This window comes from Stenella coeruleoalba (assembly GCF_951394435.1).
Source record: "Stenella coeruleoalba genome assembly, chromosome: 2".
Taxonomy (NCBI): domain Eukaryota; kingdom Metazoa; phylum Chordata; class Mammalia; order Artiodactyla; family Delphinidae; genus Stenella; species Stenella coeruleoalba.
In genome coordinates this window covers 67528774-67551948 of record NC_137147.1, presented here as the reverse complement: position 1 = coordinate 67551948, position 23175 = coordinate 67528774, and the positions used below count along the sequence as shown (strand labels likewise).

Below are 23175 nucleotides of genomic sequence, written 5' to 3'. Positions count from 1 at the left end.
TTCCCTGAAAATCACCAACTCAAGAATAAATAGAAAAAAATTTTAATTTCTTAAGTACTACCTACCTATATTGATCTAAAACATTAGTATCCTCAACACTCACATAATTTAATAACTTTCTAAGGCAAGATGTTACTTGAAATCCTTTCTTTTGTGGCTTTACATTCTAGCAGTATTAAGTAGTTTTGTCCATTTCAAATGGCTTTTTAAGCACTACCTTTCTAACTAACTCTAAAGAAAATTCACATTTAGTCTAAGTGCCAAGTAAAATCTACCTGAGACCCACGAATTTTAGGACAACAAAACTAAATTGAAATCAAACCCAATTAAGAAAACTAAAAATATTAGACTAATACAATTAGCATGCACAAACCAGAGGTCTTAACTCCCTGCTTATATTAAGAAATTTAATATAAGCTTGCAAACACTGAGGTCGGTTATCTCAGATTAGGCAGAAAAATGAAAGAGAAGAAAAAGTTTTAGCAATTTATTCAGTTCAAAATGGAAGTTCAAACTAGACAACTTAGAAGAAATAAATTCCTAGAAATATAATCTTCCAAAACTGAATCATGAAGAAAGGAAAAATCAGAATAGACCGATTACTAACAGTAACACTGAATCAGTAATTTAAAAAACACCCAACAAACAAAAGCCAAGACTAGATAGGCGAACTCTACCAAACAATTAAAGAAGAGTCAATACCTATTCTTCTCAAATAACTCCAAAAATTGAAGAGGAAGGTATGCTTCCAAACTCATTTTATGAGGCCAGCATAACCCTGATACCAAAACCAGAAAAAGACACCACAGAAAAAGAAAATGACAGGCCAATATCCCTGATGAACATACATGCAAAAACCCTTAATGAAATATCAGCAAACTGAATTCAACAACACACCATAATCAAGTGAGATTTATTCCAGAGATGCAAGGGTGGTTCAACATCCACAAATCAATTAACAAGATACACCATATTAACAAACTGAAGAATAAAAATCATATGATCATCTCAATAGATGCAGAAAATGCTTTTGACAAAATTCAACATCCATTTACGATAAAAACTCTCAACAAAGTGGGTATAGAGGGAACATACCTCAACATAATAAAAACCATATATGACAAACCCACAGGTAACATCATACTCAATCGTGAAAAGCTGAAAGCATTTCCTCAAGGATCAGGCATAAAACAAGGATGCCCACTCTCACCACTTTTACTGAATATAGTATTGAAAGTTCTGGTCACAGCAACTAGGTAAAAAAGAGAAAAGGCATCCAAATTGGAAAGGAAGAAGCAAAACTGTCACTGTTTGCAGATGACATGCCCTTATATATAGGAAACACTAAAAACTCCACCAAAAAACCATTAGAACTAATAAATGAATTTAATAAAGTCATAAATTACAAAATTAATATACAGCAATCCCACTTCTGGATATTTTTCCAAAGAAGACAAAACCACTAATTTGAAGAGATATATGCATCCCTATGTTCACTGCAGCATTTTTTACAATAGCCAAGATACAAAAGCACCCTAAGTGTCCAAAGTGTCCATCGATAGATGAACAAAGATGTGGTGTATGTATGTATGCGTGTGTGTGTGCGTGTGTGTGCGTATATATATATATATATATATATATATATATATATATATATATATAAAATGGAGTATTAGCCATTAAAAAGGAATGAAATCTTGTGACTTGCAACACATGGATGAATCGAGAGGTATTATGCTAAGTGAAATAAGTCAGAGAGAGAAAAAACAAAAACCATATGATTTCACCTATTTGTGGAATCTAAAAAAACAAACAAAACAGAAAGAGACTCATAGGAAAACTGCCATTTGTCAGAGGGGATGGAGATGGGGGACAGGCAAAACAGATGAAGGGGATTAAGAGGTACAAAATTTTAGATAAAAATAAATATGTCATGGGAACGTAATGTACAGCATAGGGGATACAGTTTTAAAATACTGTAATAACTTTGGTGACAGAGGGTAACTAGATTTATCATGGTAATTATTTCATAATGTAAAGAAAACTACGTATATTTTTACGTATTCTTTAAAATATTTTTTTATTTTACATATTTCATTTATTATATACATTTATTTTATATGTATAATATATATTGTATATATTTTTAATGTATAAAAAGATCACTATGCTGTACACCTGAAACTAATAATAGTATTGTAGTATTGTAATAATAGTATTGTAGGTCAACTATAATTGAATAAAAATCTCTTTTTAAATGGAAGTTGATGTTCCCAGTGTCCCTTGTACCACAGAAAACATATACTGTGAATTTTGGTTTAAGGGTTATTAGGTAATGTGATCAGAAGAATGGATTATGAGGGCCTATCTCCTTATGACTGTGCCATTAACCTCTGCCAATTTGGGGGATTTTTAGAAGAAACTCAAACTGCCTAGACTAAGCAAAGGGCAAGTAGAATCTTGACCTCTTAATGAACTTAACTAGTAAACACAAATATAGGTGTATGTAGTAATATACTAAAAGCCTCCCACAAGTGTTGGTACCTTGTCTCTGGAATTAACATGTGATATCACCCATGTTGGGCAGCCTAGGGAAGATGCTGCTCTTGTTCTTCCTCCCTTTCCTGCATCCCCCCCCCCCCCCCGCCTCCAGGGCTTCTTTCACTATCTGTATTAAGAATCTATTTGGAACAAGTCTTTAGGCTTTGACCTGGACATCAATTCCAGGTCCTATCTTCCCTTTTTCCCACGGCCCTATGAATCTCTACTGCAGATATCAGACACTGTGACTCCTAAATCTTGCCCCAAGCTCTGTAGGAAGTAATTCTCTTCCCACCACTAGGGGAGAGAAATCACTTGTACAGCTGAACTTCCATGAGGTCAACGGAAGCCACAGTGGCGGAAGTAATTTATAGATTGATAAATATTTATCATGATTTAGGTTTCTGCAGTGGAGGTGCATGGAGGAAAAACTTCCCAGTGAAATATAAACCAGCTGCTAATATGGATATGGAACTTCCTGAGCTGAGGGAAAATTACAGAAAATATAGTTTCCCTGAAATTTGGAAATGAATATATAAATCTCAGAACTGTCCTTTGTGGCCCTGTAGCAAAACTTTGGCTTTTATTTGATTTTACTTGACTCTGTGAAAATGTATTCTCTTTCATGAAACCACAAATTCAAAAGTGAAAGCTACCACCAATGATGCAATTTTGGAATCAGAATTGTTATGTGTCTTTCTTTTATTGAAGTATAGTTGATTTACAATGTTGTGTTAGTTTCAGGTGTACAGCAAAACGATTTACTTTTATAAATAAATAAATAAATAAATAAACAAATATTCTTTTTCAGGTTCTTTTCCATTATAGGTTATTATGATATTGAATATAGTTCCCTGTGCTATACAGTAGGTCCTTGTTGTTTACCTATTTTATATATAGTAGTGTGCATCTGTTAATCCCAAACTCCTAATTTATACTCCCCCTTCCCCCTTTGATAACCATAAGATTGTTTTCAATGTCTATAAGTTTATTGCCATTTTGTAAATAAGTTCATTTGTATCATTTTTTTAGAGTCCACATATAAGTGACATCATATGATATTTGTCTTTGACTTACTACACTTAGTATGATAATCTCTAGGTCCATGCATGTTGCTGCAAATGGCATTATTTCATTCTTTTTTTATGGCTGATAATATTTCATTGTATATATATACCACATCTTTGTTACGTGTCTTAAGTAAAAAATATCCTTCTGGTCTTAAAATTAACTCAATGTACTAAGTAGCAGTATTTTTACTGATTTGCTAAAAAAATGATCAATGACTAGCAATATGCTGTTAATGGTAAGCTTTTCACATAAATAAGTTGATTAAAATTGCTCTTTTATGACTTTCAAACTGAATATTTTAATATATATAGGCTATAGTTTATATTTTTTTTAATTTTAAAAGTCCCTACAATCTGAGTACATATAATATCTGATTGAATGGCCCATTACTGAAAAAATGTGAATGTTCTGGTCTAGTTGATAAACTGTCTGTATAATGAAAGACATGGGCAAGAAGAAGAATGATTATGAAAAATTAGACTGTAACCACTTGTTCATGGTGCTGCTTATGTGACCATTTCCCACTGATAAATACAGATGAACACAAAGAGATAGAACTTATAGGTTCACTACCTGCACATTGCAAATGTACTTATTCACATGTTCATTACAGAAATATGAAATAAAACATATGCTCATTAAGTTAACACAAGACTCTAACCAAATGGTCTATAGAGTAAAAACATATACTATTGCAATACATCTTTCGCATCCGAATACATATCCCGCAAAGCATTTGTTTTTCTCTCTATTTTCTAATGTCTTGGGACTTGGTTATCTATGTTTAGGAACAAGAGAGCACTGTATTCTACTGTTTTCTATCTGTATTCTACAAATAACCAGGCATGAAAAAATTGCACATGAACAGGTGAGGAACAATAAGAGATTAGAAAAAGAATGTGTACAATTGGAGTTAGTTCTTGAACTGGAATTGGCAGATTAATAACACTGGGGAAATCTAAAACACATAAACCTGTAAGAAAAATGAGCATTTTTCTTGTGTTTGAAAGCATGGTGTAGAGAGATATGGTTGAAAGGAACTTCAGCTTTGTGGTTTTTCATATATTTAAGACCTAAGGTTGCCATTGCTTTCAGTGATTCATTTACCTACTGCCACACCTGTAACTCCTTCACCAAAATTACAGGTGGAAAGAAAAAACAAACAAACATACAAACAGAAAAAAGGGATTCAATTAAATGAGGAAAATGTAGCATTCATGAGTATGCAAGTGTGTGTGGCTGGCGAGTGGCAGGAAGGGAGGGTGGCACGAACGAACGGGCTGGCTCCACGGGAGTACATGCCACTATGATAAAGCCCCATGAAGTCATTCTCAGAGATAAAGTGTTGTAACTACCATAAACTCAATTAAACACTAACGTGTTAGCAGATGAAATTAGCTACATGCTCTATAAAAAAAGAGACAAAGTGTGTCAGGAAAGAAACTAAACATGGGGAAAACATATGTCTTGTCTAACTGAGAAGCCTACCACTATCAGATCCTACCATGCATCTTTTATAACTGACAATTACAAATCCCTGTTCTAATTGTCTACCTATCTTCTTCAGCATATGCTTTTGATATTTTTCTCTTATTTTTTGCTTTTAGCGGACCATGATCAGCTATCTTTCTTCAAGGCCAGTTATAAAAACATGTTAACAAAAAGACAGAAAAAGAAAAGTGGATGCTTCACCCATTTTCCTGAACCAAATTTTCTGCAGCACTCTGGTCTCAGGGAAAGGCAACATGTGAGAAGACACCTTTTTTCTCATCTTCCCTAGGCTGCCCAGCATGCTAGATTTCTAGGTAGATTTATACTCTTTCTTCATGGTAATGTGTGCCTCTTGCCACAGGCTTCAGGCCCTTGGTTTTCCTGGCTTTGCCCTTCACCTCAGACATACCATCAGAGTTAAATAGATTTTTCTGGACATAAATTTTGGATTTTGTACAATAGGGAAGCAAAAGAAATAACCTGTAAGTTGCTCGAGTTTGGGTATTTCCGTGGTTGCATTGTTTGAAAATTTAAGAATTGTGTTTGAAAAGTATTTGAAATTGAAACCAGAAAAGGACTTCAAAGCACCAATCTAAATTTTCCTAACTTTCTGAGAAGGTAACTCTTAATTTAAGATTCACTGTTAGGTGTGGATGAGAATCGCTAGCTTACCTGAAGCAGCTGCTGCCACCTCATGTTATGTTCATAATAATGAAGTGAGAATTTTGGCAAGTGAAAACTGTTTAAAGCCTAAGAGGCTGAAAGCATCTGTCAAACAGTGTATTCAGGCCCAAACCTAATGGTTTACAAACCAGATGATGAGTGTGTACATGTTATGAATTGCTGCTGTATGTTGCTTTCCTAAGTTTTGTACACAAAGTGGTGAAAGTTTTCATTCTACTGATGTGGCTCATAAATACAACAGATGAGATGTTTGATAGAAACATTGCTGTCATTTCTAATGAATTCATAAGCTATTGTTCAACTCCCTTTTATGCTACAGGCCCAGCTGAGGGCCCAGGAGTTTGTGTTTAATCAGACACAGTACATGTCTGTCTTTCACAGAACATCGGGATAATGACCCTTATGATTTTTTGGAAAAGCCTAACTTCTTAAGTCTGTCAAGGCTGATTTAAGAAGACTCAGTTTAACTTCTTGGAAGAGCTCATTTCTATATAAGCTTTTTATACTTTCAAGTCATCATTCAGTATAGTTTGACTTCCCCTTTGAGTATAATCAGAAGATAGCTTTAGTACGTTCCCAAAGCTGCTAATATACAAGAAGCTACAGTTGATAGCAGGAAAGCAGAAAGGCTGGGTAGAGAAAGAAAGCATAATGGTGTTTGAATTGAAGTTTGAGACTAAAAGAGAAAGAATTGAGAGAAGAAATGCCGGTATCCATAACTTCCAGAGAAGGCTCCTTTCATTTGCATTTTGGTATCAGTCAGGGATGAGAATTGCTAGGTGGTTGTCTGCAACAACTGGTACAATCATATTTTATGCCAGGAATACCTATAATCATCCTAACACAAAACCTTGGATTTTCCTCCTAATTGTCTGCAAGTACAGTCAAGTCTCTTTAGGATTTTCTCTTTTTATTTTCCCTTAAAATTCTCTTCTCATTAGGATCTGACTGGAAACCTTGCTTTTCAATGTCAAGTCACTCAACTGCTTGTGCACATTTTCTTGGCTTAGCTGCAGAGTGCCTGAGATGCAGTTAGTAACAGGTTCAGTTCTGCAGCATCATGGAAAGGGGAGTGTCTCTTATTTTGATTGCTTTCCTTGGGGAAAAAAAAAATGACTTCATTATCCAGAATTAAGAAATAATCTTTGAAATGGATCCGATTTGATGATTTAATATCCAACAAGATTATAATGAATCTTGCTTTAAAAATATGGTCCAATACCAGGAATTTGAGAGCACATTCAATTTTCATTTTTCTAAATAAAAACATTTTGTGCATTTATTTATCTACTGAAAAAAGAAAAAGGTGAATTTTAGCATATATATGTACAAAAATATCTTACATGTGTCATTTCCTTTAGCTAGCTCCTATTTAATGCTTCAATGACTCAATTTAGAAGAATTCAGAGTTTTATAGATTGTTGATTAAAAACAAAACAGCTATAAATGTACACTACAATCATAATAAATCATGATAAATGAAAATGTACAGAATGGGGAAGACTAGTATATTTAAATTTCTTACAACCAGAAATATTACATTAATACTTGATAACCTATCTAAATTATATTTATTGATTTTTTTGGAAGCAATATGTTAATCTAAATCTAAGTTGCATCTATGTGTCTCCAAATTTCCCAGTGAGGTAGCTCAACCAATGCTGAAAGCCAGTTGCTAAATATGTGTATCACTTCTACCACAGATAATTACAGAGGGGTCCTTTCAATAGGTTAGAAGTGAATGGACAGGAACTTCTACCTGCTAGAGCCCTACAGCCCCCTTCCGTCTAGCACACTTGATGGGAGGTCTCCCTTGGTCCTCTTTAGTACACCCTTAAAACAATCTGGTAACCCGTCAGCCCATGCTTTAGGGCAACTACCTTCTGTCTGGTTCATTGGAGGAGAATCCCAACCACCTTACTATCTTACAGCATAAGACACCATGTTAAACATTGGGGATGTAGTGATTATTAAGACAGACGTGGTCCATGTCCTCATGGAACTAGTGAAAATGACTTCTAACCAGTTATTTGTAAATATGAATAGGCATTTTAAAATTTCCGAACATATAAAAGAATTGGCTGCTTGAAAGAGAGGTATTCTATAAGTTAGGACACTGTGCTGTGAGGAAAATCCAATATGAATTAGCTTAAACAAAAATAAAGACAAAAAAGAGGAGAGGGGTATGGAATTTAGAGGCGCTTACACAAACAGAAAATGCAAGACTATAACTGGTCTTAGTAATAATAACTGAAATGAAGGATTTGGAAAAGCAACAGGAATCTCACCATGGAGTTTCTCTGCTTATAAGAATGTCTTAGCCTCATTCTCTCTTGCTGCATATGAGTTTTATCCTCATAGCAGGGAGCGTAGTTGCTGGTTACTCTCAACTCCAACACTTTCAGTTTTACAACACAAAACACCAAGGAGCCTCCTTTCTATCATGTTAAAAATCCCAAGGAAGAATTATAATTGGTCCAACTTGGGAATCCATGCCTAGAGCAGTCACTGTGGCCAGAATGATGAAGTACTATGATAAGCTTAGCTTGTGGTAAGGGAGTGTACTCTGATTGGGAGCCCCCACCAGAAAGGCATGTTTAGTGTGGTAGAACATTGGAATCAGAAGTGAAGGGTGATGGAGGATGATGAGGGTAACAACAACAATTATATTACAGGCAAGGGTCACAAAAAACAATCAGAGCAATTGAACTAAAACATAGTTACTGAATAAAACAAGAGACAACTTACAAGTGTAATTTCTATGTCCATAAGAATTGAGTATAATACATCAAAAACAGCAATTTTTCATGAAACTACAGGAAAACATATCTATGGTATTCATGTATTGAGAATGCAAAGACAAGGAGCCCAACCAAGATAATAACCCAATGGATTGCTTTATAGGGATGGTGGATAATGTTAATTACAATTTATATTAAAACACACATTTAGCACTAACTATACACTAAGCACTATTCTAAGAATCAATTCATTTGATTTTCACAGCAGCCCAATTAGGTAAGTAGTAGTACTGTTCCCACTCTATAGATAAGCAAACTGAAGCGTAGAAAGGCTAAAAGAGTTACCTGAGATCACATAATGGGTAACTAACAGAACTAGGATACAAACCCAAGCATTAAGATCTGGAGACTGTGCTGCACCTCTAAATTAAGATGTATTTTTGCGGGGAGAACCTTCAAGATGGCAGAGGAGTAAGATGTGGAGATACCTTCCTCCCCACAAATACATCAGAAATACATCTACATGTGGAACAACTCCTACCGAACACCTACTGAACGCTGGCAGAAGACCTCAGACCTCCCAAAAGGCAAGAAACTCCCCACGTACCTGGGTAGGACAAAAGAAAAAACAGAGAAAAATTAAGAGGGATGGGACCTGCACCTCTGGGAGGAAGCTGTGAAGGAGAAAAAGCTTCAACACAGTAGGAAGCCCCTTCACTGGCGAAGATGGGCAATGCGGGCGGGGGAAGCTTCAGAGCCAAGGAGGAGAGCACAGCAATAGCAATGCAGAGGGCAAAGCGGAGAGATTCCCGCACAGATGATCAGTGCCGACCAGCACTCACCAGCCTGAGACGCTTGTCTGCTCATCCACCGGGGCAGGTGAGGGTTGGGAGCTGAGGCTCGGGCTTTGAAGGTCAGATCCCAGGGAGAGGACTGGGGTTGGCTGCATGAACACAGCCTGAAGGGGGCTAGTGTGCCACAGCTAGCCGGGAGGGAGTCCGGAAAAAAGTCTGGAACTGCCTAAGAGGCAGGAGACCATTGTTTCGGGGTGCGCAAGGCGAGGGGATTCAGAACACTGCTTAAACGAGCTCCAGAGATGGGTGCAAGACGCTGCTATCAGCACGAACCCCAGAGACGGGCATGAGATGCTGAAGCTGCTGCTGCAGCCACCAAGAAGCCTGTGTGCAAGCACAGGTCACTATCCAAGCAAGGTGAAAACCCACCAGACCAAACAAATGAAGACGAAGTAGGCAGTCTACCTGAAAAAAAAATTAAGAGTAATGATAGTAAAGACGATCCAAAATCTTGGAAATAGAATGGAGAAAATAAAAGAAATGTTTAACAAGGACCTAGAAGAACTAAAGAGCAAACAAACAATGATGAACAACACAATAAATGAAATTAAAAATCCTCTAGAAGGAATCAATAGCAGAATAACTGAGGCAGAAGAACAGATAAGTGACCTGGCAGATAAAAGAGTGGACATAACTACTGCAGGGCAGAATAAAGAAAACAGAATGAAAACAATTGAGGACAGTCTTAGAGAAATCTGGAACAACATCAAATGCACCAACATTCGAATTACAGGGGTCCCAGAATCAAAAGAGAAAAAGAAAGGGACTGAGAAAACATTTGAAGAGATTACAGTTGAAAACTTCCCTAATATAGGAAAGGAAATAGTCAATCAAGTCCAGGAAGCGCAGAGAGTCCCATACAAGATAAATCCAAGGAGAAACACGCAAAGATACACATTAATTAAACTACCAAAAATTAAATACAAAGAAAAGTTATTAAAATAAGCAAGGGAAAAACAGCAAATAACACACAAGGGAATCCCCATAAGGTTAAGAGCTGATATTTCAGCAGAAACTCTGCAAGGCAGAAGGGAGTGGCAAGACTTATTTAAAGTGATGAAGGGAAAAACCTACAACCAAGATTACTCTACCCAGCAAGGATCTCATTCAGATTTGACAGAGAAATTAAAATCTTTACAGACAAGCAAAGGCTAAGAGAATTCAGCACCACCAAACCATTGGTACAACAAATGCTAAAGGAACTTCTCCAGGCAGTAAACACAAGAGAAGGAAAAGACCTACAATAACAAACCCAAAACAATTAAGAAAATGCTAATAGGAATACACATATTGATAATTACCTTAAATGTAAATGGATTAAATGCTCCCACCAAAAGACATAGACTGGCTGAAAGGATACAAAAACAAGACATGCAGAGATGTTGTCTACAAGAGACCCACTTCAGACCTAGGGACAAAAACAGACTGAAAGTGAGGGGATGGAAAAAGATATTCCATGAAAATGGAAATCAAAAGAAAGTTGGAGTAGCAATTCTCATATCAGACAAAATAGACTTTAAAATGAAGACTATTACAAGAGACAAAGAAGGACACTACATAATGATCAAGGGATCAATCCAAGAAGAAGATATAACAATTACAAATATTTATGCACCCAACATAGGAGCACCTCAATACATAAGGCAAATACTAACAGCCATAAAATGGGAAATTGACAGTAATACAGTCATAGTAGAGAACTTTAACATCCCACTTTCACCAATGGACCAATCATCCAAAATGAAAATAAATGAGGAAACAAAAGCCCTAAATGATACATCAAAGAAGAAGGACTTAATTGATATTTATAGGACATTCCATACAAAAACAACACAATACACTTTCTTCTCAAGTGCTCATGGAACATTCTCCAGGATAGATCATATCATGGGTCACAATTCAAGCCTTGGTAAATTTAAGCAAATGAAATAGTATCAAGTATCTTTTCCAAGCACAATGCTATGAGACTAGATATCAATTACAGGAAAAAATCTGTAAAAAATACAAACACATGGAGGCTAAACAATACACTACTAAATAACCAAGAGATCACTGAAGAAATAAAAGTGGAAATCAAAAAATACCTAGAAACAAATGACAATGAAAACACGATGACCCAAAACCTATGGGATGCAACAGAAGCAGTTCTAAGAGGGAAGTTTATAGCAACACACTCCTACCTCAAGAAACAAGAAACATCTCAAATTAAGAACCTTACAACTAAAGCCATTAGAAAAGAAGAACAAAACCCCACCAAAGTTAGCAGAAGGAACAAATCATAAAGATCAGTTCAGAAATCAATGAAAAATAAATGAAGTAAAAGATAGCAAAGATCAATAAAACTAAAAGCTGGTTCTTTGAGAAGATAAATAAAATTGATAAACCATTAGCCAGACTCATCAAGAAAAAAAGGGAGAAGACTCAACCCTGTAGAATTAGAAATGAAAAAGGAAAATAACTGACACTGCAGAAATACAAAGGACCATGAGAGATTACTACAAGCAATTATATGCCAATAAAATGGACAACCTGGAAGAAATGGACAAATTCTTAGAAAAGCACAATCTTCTGAGACTGAACACGGAACAAACAGAAAATATAAACAGACCAATCACAAGCACTGAAATTGAGACTGTGATTAAAAATCTTCCAACAAGCAAAAGCCCAGGACCCGATGGCTTCACAGGCAAATTCTATCAAACACTTAGAGAAGAGCTAACACCTATCCTTCTCAAACTCTTTCAAAATATAGCAAAGGGAGGAACACTCTCAAACTCATTTTGCGAGGCCACCATCACCCTGATACCAAAACCAGACAAAGAAGTCACAAAGAAGGAAAACTACAGGGCAATATCACTGATAAACATAGATGCAAAAATCCTCAGCAAAATACTAGCAAATAGAATAAAACAGCACATTAAAAGGATCATACACCATGATCAAGTGGGGTTTATCCCAGGAATGCAAGGATTCCTCAATATATGCATATCCATCAATATGATAAACCATATTAACAAACTAAAGGAGAAAAACGATATTATCAATAGACGCAGAAAAAGCTTTCAACAAAATTCAACACCCATTTATGATAAAAACCCTCCAGAAAGTAGACATAGAGGGAACTTACCTCAACATAATAAAGGCCATATATGACAAACCCACAGCCAACATCGTCCTCAATGGTGAAAAACTGAAACCATTTCCCCTAAGATCAGGAAAAAGACAAGCTTGTCCACTCTCACCACTATTACTCAACATATTTTTGGAAGTTTTAGCCACAGCAATTAGAGAAGAAAAAAACAATAAAAGGAACTGAAATCGGAAAAGAAGAAGTAAAGCTGTCACTGTTTGCAGATGACATCTTACTTTACATAGAGAATCCTAAAGATGCTACCAGAAAACTACTAGAGCTAATCAATGAATTTGGTAAAGTAGCAGGATACAAAATTAATGCAAAGAAATCTTTTGCATTCCTATACACTAATGATGAAAAATCTGAAAGAGAAATTTAGGAAACACTCCCATTTACCACTGCAACAAAAAGCATAAAATACCTAGGAGTAAACCTACCTAAGGAGACAAAAGACCTGTAAGAAGAAAACTATAAGACAGTGATGAAAGAAATTAAAGATGATACAAACAGATGGAGAGATATCCCATGTTCTTGGATTGGAAGAATCAACATGATGAAAATGACTATACTACCCAAAGCAATCTACAGATTCAGTGCAATCTCTATCAAACTACCAATGGCATTTTTCACAGAACTAGAACAAAAAGTTTCACAATTTGTATGGAAACACAAAAGACCCCGAATAGTCAATGCAATCTTGAGAAAGAAAAACGGAGCTGGAGGAATCAGGCTCCTGGACTTCAAACTATACTACAAAGCTAGAGTCATGAAGACAGTATGGTACTGGCACAAACAGAAATATAGATGAATAGAACAGGATAGAAAGCCCAGAGACAAACCCACATACATATGGTCACCTTATCTTCGATAAAGGAGGCAAGAATATACAATGGAGAAAAGACAGCCGCTTCAATAAGTGGTGCTGGGATAACTGCACAGCTACATGTAAAAGAATGAAATTAGAACACTCCCTAACACCATACACAAAAATAAGCTCAAAATGGATTAGAGACCTAAATGTAAGGCCAGACACTATAAAACTCTTAGAGGAAAACATAGGCAGAACACTCTCTGACATAAATCACAGCAAGATCCTTTTTGACCCACCTCCTAGAGAAATGGAAATAAAAACAAAAATAAACAAATGGGACCTAATGAAACTTCAAAGCTTTTGCACAGCAAGGGAAACCATAAACAAGATGAAATGACAACCCTCAGAATGGGAGGAAATATTTGCAAATGAAGTAACTGACAAAGGATTAATCTCCAAAATTTACAAGCAGCTCATGCAGCTCAATATCAAAAAACCAAACAACCCAATCCAAAACTGGGCAGAAGACCTAAATAGACATTTCTCCAAAGATATACAGATTGCCAACAAACACATGAAAGGACGCTCAACATCACTAATCATTAGAGAAATGCAAATCAAAACTACAATGAGGTATCACACCAGTCAAAACGGCCATCATCAAAAAAAATCTATAAACAATATACGCTGGAGAGGGTGTGGAGAAAAGGGAACCCTCTTGCACTGTTGGTGGGAATGTAAATTGATACAGCCACTATGGAGAACAGAATGGAGGTTCCTTAAAAAACTAAAAATAGAGCTACCATACGACCCAGCAATCCCACTGCTGGACATATACCCTGAGAAAACCATAATTCTAAAAGTGTCATGTCCCACAATGTTTATTGCAGCTCTATTTACAATAGCCAGGACATGGAAGCAACCTAAGTGTCCATCGACAGATGAATGGATAAAGAAGATGTGGCACATATATACAATGGAATATTATTCAGCCATAAAAAGAAATGAAATTGAGTTATTTGTAGTGAGGTGGATGGGCCTAGAGTCTGTCATACAGAGTGAAGTAAGTCAGAAAGAGAAAAACAAATACCATATGCTAACACATATATATGGAATCTAAAAAAAAAAAAGGTTCTGAAGAACGTAGCAGTAGGACAGGAATAAAGACACAGACATAGAGAATGGACTTGAGGACACAGGGAAGGGGAAGGGTAAGCTGGGATGAAGTGAGAGGGTGGCATGGACTTATATATACTACCAAATGTAAAATAGATAGCTAGTGGGAAGCAGCCACATAGCACAGGGAGATCAGCTCGGTGCTTTGTGACCACCTAGAGGGGTGAGATAGGGTGGGTAGGAGGGAGATGCAAGAGGGAGGAGATATGGGGATATATGTATATGTATAGCTGATACACTTTGTTATAAAGCAGAAACTAACACATCACTGTAAAGCAATTATACTCTAATAAAGATGTTAAAAAAAAAGATGTATCTTTTTAAGTTGATAGGCATCCCTATGCTTATGGACAAAATAAGAACATATTGGGCACCTGAGATTGAGGTTCTCAGCCATGAACCTGCCAGCCAGCATGTCTATGTGGAACTCAGAGTGACCAAGCGAGTTATTTCAGAAACGTCCTTTTCATGTGGTCTTTTAAGAGTTTGAACATAAAATTTTCTTGTGCTTTTTCTCTGTCACACATCTTCAAAAATAAGCTATTGCTAAAGATCAGGCTGCCTATATTTTAATTTTTTATACATTTTATAGTTAATACATTGTATCGTTAATACACTGAAATAAAATTAGTCTTCCAGAATTCAAGACTAGTAAGGAGGCAAAGATATAGCAAAGCAAAGGTATTGAAACTTCACAGCCAATCTCCTATGCATAATCAGGCCAAAATTTCCATATGGCACCAAATGATAATCAGGCTTGACAGTAATAATTGAGATCCATGATAACTGCTAGAACTGAAGTGATCTATGGATGAAGCAATAAAATCAGTGGATCAGAAGGAGAATCTTGGTAGTGGTTCATGTGGAAGGAATGGAGATCATGAACTCCACAGGAATAATCTTCCAAAGACAAATTGGCTGTGTTGGAAATGCATGCTTGAATACCTTGAACTATTCAAATTTATCTGATTGGGTTGATGTATGCCAATGTATATGTCATTGGTATACAGAGCGGGGCTTATACAGTGGGTAAGGAAGGCAGCGGGCCTGGTTTTCAGATGCTTGAAGCTTGAAGTTGCCTGCACCTGCTCCTCCAGTGCATTTCTATGGAACTGGAGAAGCTAGTAAGCTGTGCCACAAATATCCCCCCTCCACATTTTCACATTTATTTTACTTTTGTTTTGTGGTAGTAATTTTATTGAAGTATATTTTATACATGGTAAAATACACAGCTCTCAAAAATATACGTTGAAAAGTTTTGACAAATGTATACATCTGTGTAACAACGAACCAAATTATCTGAATCAAGATAAAGAGCCATGACCTCTTAATGGTTAAACCTGAGTTAAATCAACTGTGAAACTATAATGTGTGGGAGCTTAATAATTCCATGTTACTTAGAAATCGAATCTAATGGTATCCTTATATATGCAAAGAAGTGAGATGTGACCTATAGCCTTAAATATTTCTTTTACTGTAAGGAAAGAACTACTGAAAATAATTTCATAAAGTTTTCAATTCAGGATGGAAAAAAGTACAAGAAAATAAGCAGAAAGTGGATGGATAAATTTATAAAACAAGAAGCAGTAAATAAGTTAAAAGCAGGAACCAAGAAGAATTAACCAATAAAGTTAAGAGCTGGTTTTCTGAAAAGAAAAATAACATATGACAATGTGCAAATGTTGAGGAAATGGATAAATAATAAAAGAGAAAAAAACAAGTGCATAACTTTAAGAGATGTAATCATATTTATGGAAGGGAGATTTAAAATAATAAGAAACAGGACATGTAAATTTATACTAATAAGCTGAAAATCTAAAAGCACTATTTTAAAGTATATTATAGATTCAAAAAGGAAAATGCTTTAAGCACAACAAATAAATACAAGAAAATAGTTTTACATCTTCTATTGGTAAATGTCTTTGTAAACATGACTCCAAATTCAGAAGCAATAAAAGAAAAGATCTACATTAAAACACTTTTAAAAAGTAAAAGCTTCTACATGGAAAAACATACAAAATTTAAGAACAAATAACAAACTGGTGAATTTTTTTTGTAATACATATAAAGATCAAAATGTTAACTTCTTTATTATTTAAAGAGTTCTTACTAATCAATAAGAAAAAAAAAGGACAAGTCAGTATAAATATAAGCAAATTACATAAACAGACCACACACAGAAGAATAAATAAATGAACAATAAGAAACTGAAAGGATACTCCATATTGTTAAAATCAGAAAAACCCAAAGAACTATGAGGAATCAATGTTTTACCAACCAAGCTGAGAAAGAATTTAAAAGATAAATATGACCCAGTATCAGGGAGGATATGGGAAAACAAGCACTCATATCCAGTGCACATGAGTATAAACTGGTCTGGCTCTTCTGGTGAGCAATTATGTAATGATTCAAATATTTAAATCTGTATCCTCTTTGACACAACAATTCAAATCCTAGGAATTACTATAAAGAAACAATCAACGAGTTAAAAGATACATACACAAGGGTATTTATTGCAGCAGTTTATAAGAGTAAAAATTGGAAACCTAAATATCCCTCAGTGCGATTTGATTTTATATATACATATAATCCATAAAAGATGAATTTGAATTACACATACGGAGAAGGATGAAGGACCAAATCTTGCTCACCCCTATTTTCAAAAATGAAGTTTAACTGGATCACAGCCAACCCGTAAATTTACTCACTGGCTACGGCTGCTTTAGAGCTCAAAGGTAGAATTGAGTAGCTGTGACAGCGACAATATGATCACAAATCCTAAAGTATAAAATATCTGGACCTTTACAGAAAGTCTGCCAAACTCTGCTCTACTGATAGAGAATAACACATATATAGTAAATAAAATAAGATTAAAAGTATTGTTATACAATTATACATATGAATAGATAGATAGCAAGAGAGGGAGAGAGAGAGAGATAGACAGACAGACAGACAGACATACTAGAATTGTTTAGTAAGAACATCACAAGTGAACCTGCTTGAATCTATCTTGGATGGTTAATACACTGAAATATCTTTGGAACATTGATCTGAACATAAATTTTCAACACACAGATCACCATAGAGATGTAAAGATGAGCTCTAGTGCAGAGATGTAGAAGATGTAGATGATAGAGCTGAGTCTAAACTCAGTTTATTCTATTTTATTGCATCTCCTTTATAGATAGCTTTGTGTGTGTGTGTGTGTGTGTGTGGTTTGCTTCTTTCTCTTAGAAGTTAAATTGAAGAAAGCCAAAAATTTTTACATTAATATATTAAGGACGAGTTGTTAAATATGTATGCCAAAATGCACAATGGTATATCTAATCTGAAAGTGGACATATTCTTCTAGTTAATTTTCTCAAGTTGTTCTATTAAAATGATTCTTTTTTTTATAATATAGTAAAATGAAGTGTAATTCGTAGAAATGTAGATGTGTGTGATTGAGTAATCACCTAATTGAATGCAATAACTTTCAATTATCACATATATAGTTGGAGGTACTGTAATTTATTAAATTACATTTTTATTGTAATCCTTTCTATTATAGCCCAAAACAGCTTTGTAGAGGTTGAGTTCAGAAATGGAAAAAAAAAATTTATGCTACTTTGTATTTTAAGTCATTCAACAGTACTTTATTTACTCACATATAGTCCCCTTGTATGTTTCCCCACTTCCAGTTTCTAGCAGGAACATTTAACATTTCTCTCCACAAAGTTTCTTTCCCAGTGGGCTATTACTAATGTCAACAAAAGCAGTAGGAGATCCTCTGAAAATTTAGAAAAAGGAGTTGGACAGGCACAAATGACCCCTGTTTGCTTAGAGTAAAATGAAGTGTTTACCTCTATATTCAACAGTTTTAGTTCTCCAGGAGGAAAATTATGCTTTAAATCAGTACTCCTCAAATTCTGTCCCTTAGAAGATTATAAAGCTCTGTGGTAATACTCAGGAGCTGTTCAAAATTTGTTTCCTAAAAATGTATTTTAAAATTATTTTTAAATTGATCATTAAAAACAAGCATATAACTATGAATTCTGTATCAAATTTTGATACACTGTAGATTATCAAGCCTATTTGCTTGGGCTCCTCCCTCATTTTTAATGGAGATTTTTCCCCAACTCTGCATATACCTGAGTATTGGAAATGTGTCATTACTTGGGAGAACTGTAGCTCTGCACTGCTTTCTTTATTCTTAATTCAGATTGATGTATATTGATTTTTGTAAAATTTACAGGTGAGTGTACACGGGTCACAAAGACACTATGCATGCCAGCTAGTTTTCTGCATGCTCTCCTCCACTAAAAAAAAAAAATTTTCCCCACATTCCTCTGGACGTCACCTTCCAGTGTTGATGCTTGGGAGTCATTAAAGCAGACAGTGAGAGCTGTTCTGAAGTCTTTAGCTCTTTTTTTTTTTTAACATATGGCTTTAATTTGTTTTTAATTAAGTTATACTTGACTTGACAGTATTATATTAGTTTCAGGTGTATAATATAATGATTTGATATTTTTATACATTATGAAGTGATTACCACAATAAGTCCAGTTAACATCTGTCACCATACAAAGTTGTTACAATATTATTGACTATATTCCCTATGTATATATTACATCCCTGTGACTTATTTATTTCACAGCTGGAAGTTTGTACCTCAATTCCCTTCACATAATTCATCCACCTCCACCCAAGCAACCACTAGTTTCTCCTCTGTATCTACGAATCTGTTTCTGTTTTGTTTCATTTGTTCATTGTTTTGGTTTTTAGATTCTACACATGTGTGAAATCATATGGTATTTGTCTTTCTCTTTCTGACTTATTTCACTTAACATAATACCCTCTAGGTCCATCCATGTTGTCGCAAATGGCAGGATTTCATTCTTTTTATGGTTGAGTAATATTCCATTGCATATATAAATACCACATCTTATTCATTCATCTATCGATTGGCACTTAAGTTGCTTCCATATCTTGGCTATTGTAAATAGCGCTACAATGAACATAGGGGTACATATATCTCTTTGAATTAGTGTTTTCATTCTCTTCAGATAAATACCAGAAGTAGAATTGCAGGATCATACGGTAGTTCTACTTTTAGTTTTTTGAGGAACCTCCATTCTGTTTTCCACAGTGGCTGTACCAATTTACATTCCCACCAACAGTGCACTAGGGTTCCTTCTTCTCTACATCCTTGTTCTTTTTAGGTCTCCCTCAGAGCTCTAGAGCCACTCTACCCCTGCAGAGCACCCAAGCAAGTTGTTTCGGTCAGGGCTCTGAAAGGTGCAGATGCATCAGCTTACCACATGATCCTCCCACAGAGTAATAGGTTTATAGGTTTATATTCAGGGTTTATAGGTTTATAAACCTACAGGTTTATATTCATAAACCTATGAATCGGTTTATATTCAGAACAAGGAATGTCAATATTTATTTTTAACAATTTAACTTTAAATCAAAAATCCATTCTGAACAGATTTCAAGTTTCTAGATTAGTTTAATTGAAGATCAAGCTGAGAAGATATGTAAGCAGCTAAAAATTATTACCATTTGCAAACACTTATTTGTATGAAAAAGGATTTTCTCACTATTACTCACTCTAAAATTCTTCCTGATCTACTTCCTTCCCACTGACTTCTTTGACACCATTCCCTAACGCTATTTTTCTGAATTCCAAATGTACTTCACTATGATGAAAGTAATGTAGCTTTTGGAACGACTCTGACTTTCCCTATCCTCATTACTGGGCCTTGAGACTTTCGGCTATTTATCCTTTCAGAACCTTAGTGTCCTTACCAGCAAAGCAGGATGGTTGTGAGGATTAAATGAGGTTATTATGTAAGCAGCCTAGCACAATAAATGCTAGCTCCCTTTTTTTTCATTAAATACATGCAATTTTCAATACCTTGGGGGGATTTTTCTGCTGCTTTTTTAAACTGTAAGCTCTATGACAAAGAATATTCAATTGTGTGCAACTTCCCAAATAGTAGGCACTTGATGTTTTTTGTTGAAACAAACAAAAAAAAGATAATAAATGGATTACTCTAATCGAGATCAATGGGATAGTTTGATAGATTTCTTGCAATAATAAAAGTAATCATCATATTCTATATTGTATTCTATACATCATATTCTATCAAGTATTCTATACTTTTCTTCCTAAGGATTAAAAATAAAACAATTAGGACTCATCAAACTTTATAACACACATGGTGAAAAATGATAAATAATAATGGCCCACAGCTGCAGAGGAAAAATATTCAATTCCTAAATACCAGTAATTCTCATTTCATAAGAAGCAGAATACATATGATTTGCCTTAAAATTATACAACAAAGCAATGAAAGTTAAGAGAGAACTGGAACAAAACCACTTTTCTGAGAAGAGTATTCTTTCTTTAATAGCATTTTGTCACTAAAATTAAAAAAAAGCAGTATTTTCTCTTGGTCTAGAATCAGACAACCACTGCAGGATTTTGACCAGAATCACGGCATGATTTAGTGAGGATTCCTGACATATTGGAGCTGAGGCGTGAATTTAAAAAGAAGTATACTTACTGTCTAAGAATCAAGTCATGGTGATGCCAGTGTCTTCTAGAAAATAGAGGTGTTTCCAGAAGTCTGCAATGAAAGAAAAAAATGAATGGTATTTAGAGCATCCATCTGCCTTCCAGGAATTTATATGCTAAGGAATAATTGCGTAAGAAGCTTTCCATTAGATTATTTTATCTACAATCCTTTCATTTTCCTTTTTTTAATATTTAATTTTTTTAATTTTAATCTTTTTGGCTGCGTTGGGCTTTGTTGCTGTGAGTGGGCTTTCTCTAGTTGTGGCAAGTGGGGGCTACTCTTCATTGTGGTGTGTGGGCTTCTCATTGCAGTGGCTTCTCTTGTTGCTGAGCATGGGATCTAGGTGCACGGGCTTCAGTTGTTGTAGCACACAGGCTCAGTAGTTGTGGTACATGGGCTCTAGAGCACAGGCTCAGTAGTTGTGGCTCACGGGTTTAGTTGCTCCGCGGCATGTGGGATCTTCCTGGACCAGGGCTTGAACCCGTGTCCCCTGCATTAGCAGGAGGATTCTTAACCACTGAGCCACCAGGGAAGTCCCTCATTTTCTTTTAATTAAGCTGTATAATCATAATCATTTAGGGAAGCAGGCAAGGGCAACAACATTAAGATGAAAAAAATGACATGATGCATGAGTTCCTTATGTATTGAACAGCTGAACAGGAGTGGGTTGGAAGCAGACTGAAAATAGGACAAGACAGTGTTAGGTTCTTAATGTCGCTAGAAATTTATGTGGATCAACTGTAAAGAGAGAGGTGGAATCTGAGGTACCTGCCCCACTTCAAGTATTCTCAGCATCGTCCTCATTTTTATCTAAAGTTTCAAGTTTCAAACTGTTTAGGTCATATGTGAAATGTGGTTGTTTTTGAACAATGTAACGTATCTGTGGGTAATGTATCCACAATGCATTGAAAGTTGAAGTTCATAAAAAACAAAGGGATGGTTGGTCATGAATTCACAATACGGGTAATATAGTGAGTAAAATCTGTAGGTTTTTTTACAGTTTACATCATGGCCATAATATCATCACTATTCCATTTTTACAGTTTTTGAGCACAACAGATCAACCTAAGAAATCAGAATAGATTGATAGATATTGATATATTTTATATTACATATGTACGTGTGTGTACATGTGTGCATATAACCTTCCCATAACACAGGCGCAGACACACCACACACACACACACACACACACACACACACACACACGCACCTACAAACTGGAATCTTTCACCATTCTGGTTCTATTGGACAGAATGAATATAGATAGAGGAGTAAGAGAGAGAGGAAAGAAAGAGAATTGAAACGTACTGTAAATAGATGGAGTCTTGTTTACAGCAATTCCTTAACATTTGTTTTACAACAGTTGTTTCCATGTTCAGCCCACACCAGCTGTTCCCCAAACATAGAGTTTTTAAAACTAATATGCTTTGCACCAACACAATTCTCCATAGAATGTTTAATGCATTGTAATCTTTGTCTTATTACTGCTCTTGTTCTGACTACAACCAGCCCATCCCAAATTTCAAAAGAATTTTAGGGAAGTAGCCATTTGTGGAATGGAAAAAATGATTTCTACATTTCAAAACTATAAGGTGGCTCATGAACAAGATTTGCTAAAAAATGTTTCCTGCACCAGGACTCTGTTTAGCCTTTAAATACCACTGTGAATGTTGAGCCAGATGCTTTATTAATAAATGTCATCTTTTCAAGTGAGTTCAGTATTAATATTGATACAAACTTTCTTCCTGCTCTTAATTTTACATCTCAATAAAGATAAGAATGTTGGCAAGCACTGCTATTGACAATTGATAAAATTATGCAAACACAATGTTTTTGCAGCTTTTGAGTAAATACTGCATGCTAATGTATTCCGAAGTGTTTTCTGTGTTCCTGTAGGAGCTGAATTTGTGTAGGTGGACCGCACCAGGGATGTGCTTTTCTAAGCCTGTTACACTTATCTCAGCAGAGCTGTTGTTTGCCTCCTAATAAGCAATTTGGTAGTTTTATCATGAGCTCTGGGGCCCTCCAAAGATCATTTATATAATGACATATTGTGAAAGCAAGCCTCTCTAGAATCTTTTGAAGGTAATAATTATTTCATATATTT

At 35.4% G+C, this 23175-nt stretch overlaps 1 long non-coding RNA gene across 1 annotated transcript in view; it reads right to left on the bottom strand.

Moving 5' to 3' along the window:
• The window catches only part of LOC307181605, a 343554-nt gene that overhangs the window by 61845 nt on the left and 258534 nt on the right, over positions 1–23175 (bottom strand). The window contains exon 3 of the long non-coding RNA XR_013826962.1: positions 21054–21116. This is a non-coding gene — a long non-coding RNA (uncharacterized lncRNA). The remainder of the gene's footprint in view (positions 1–21053; positions 21117–23175) is intronic.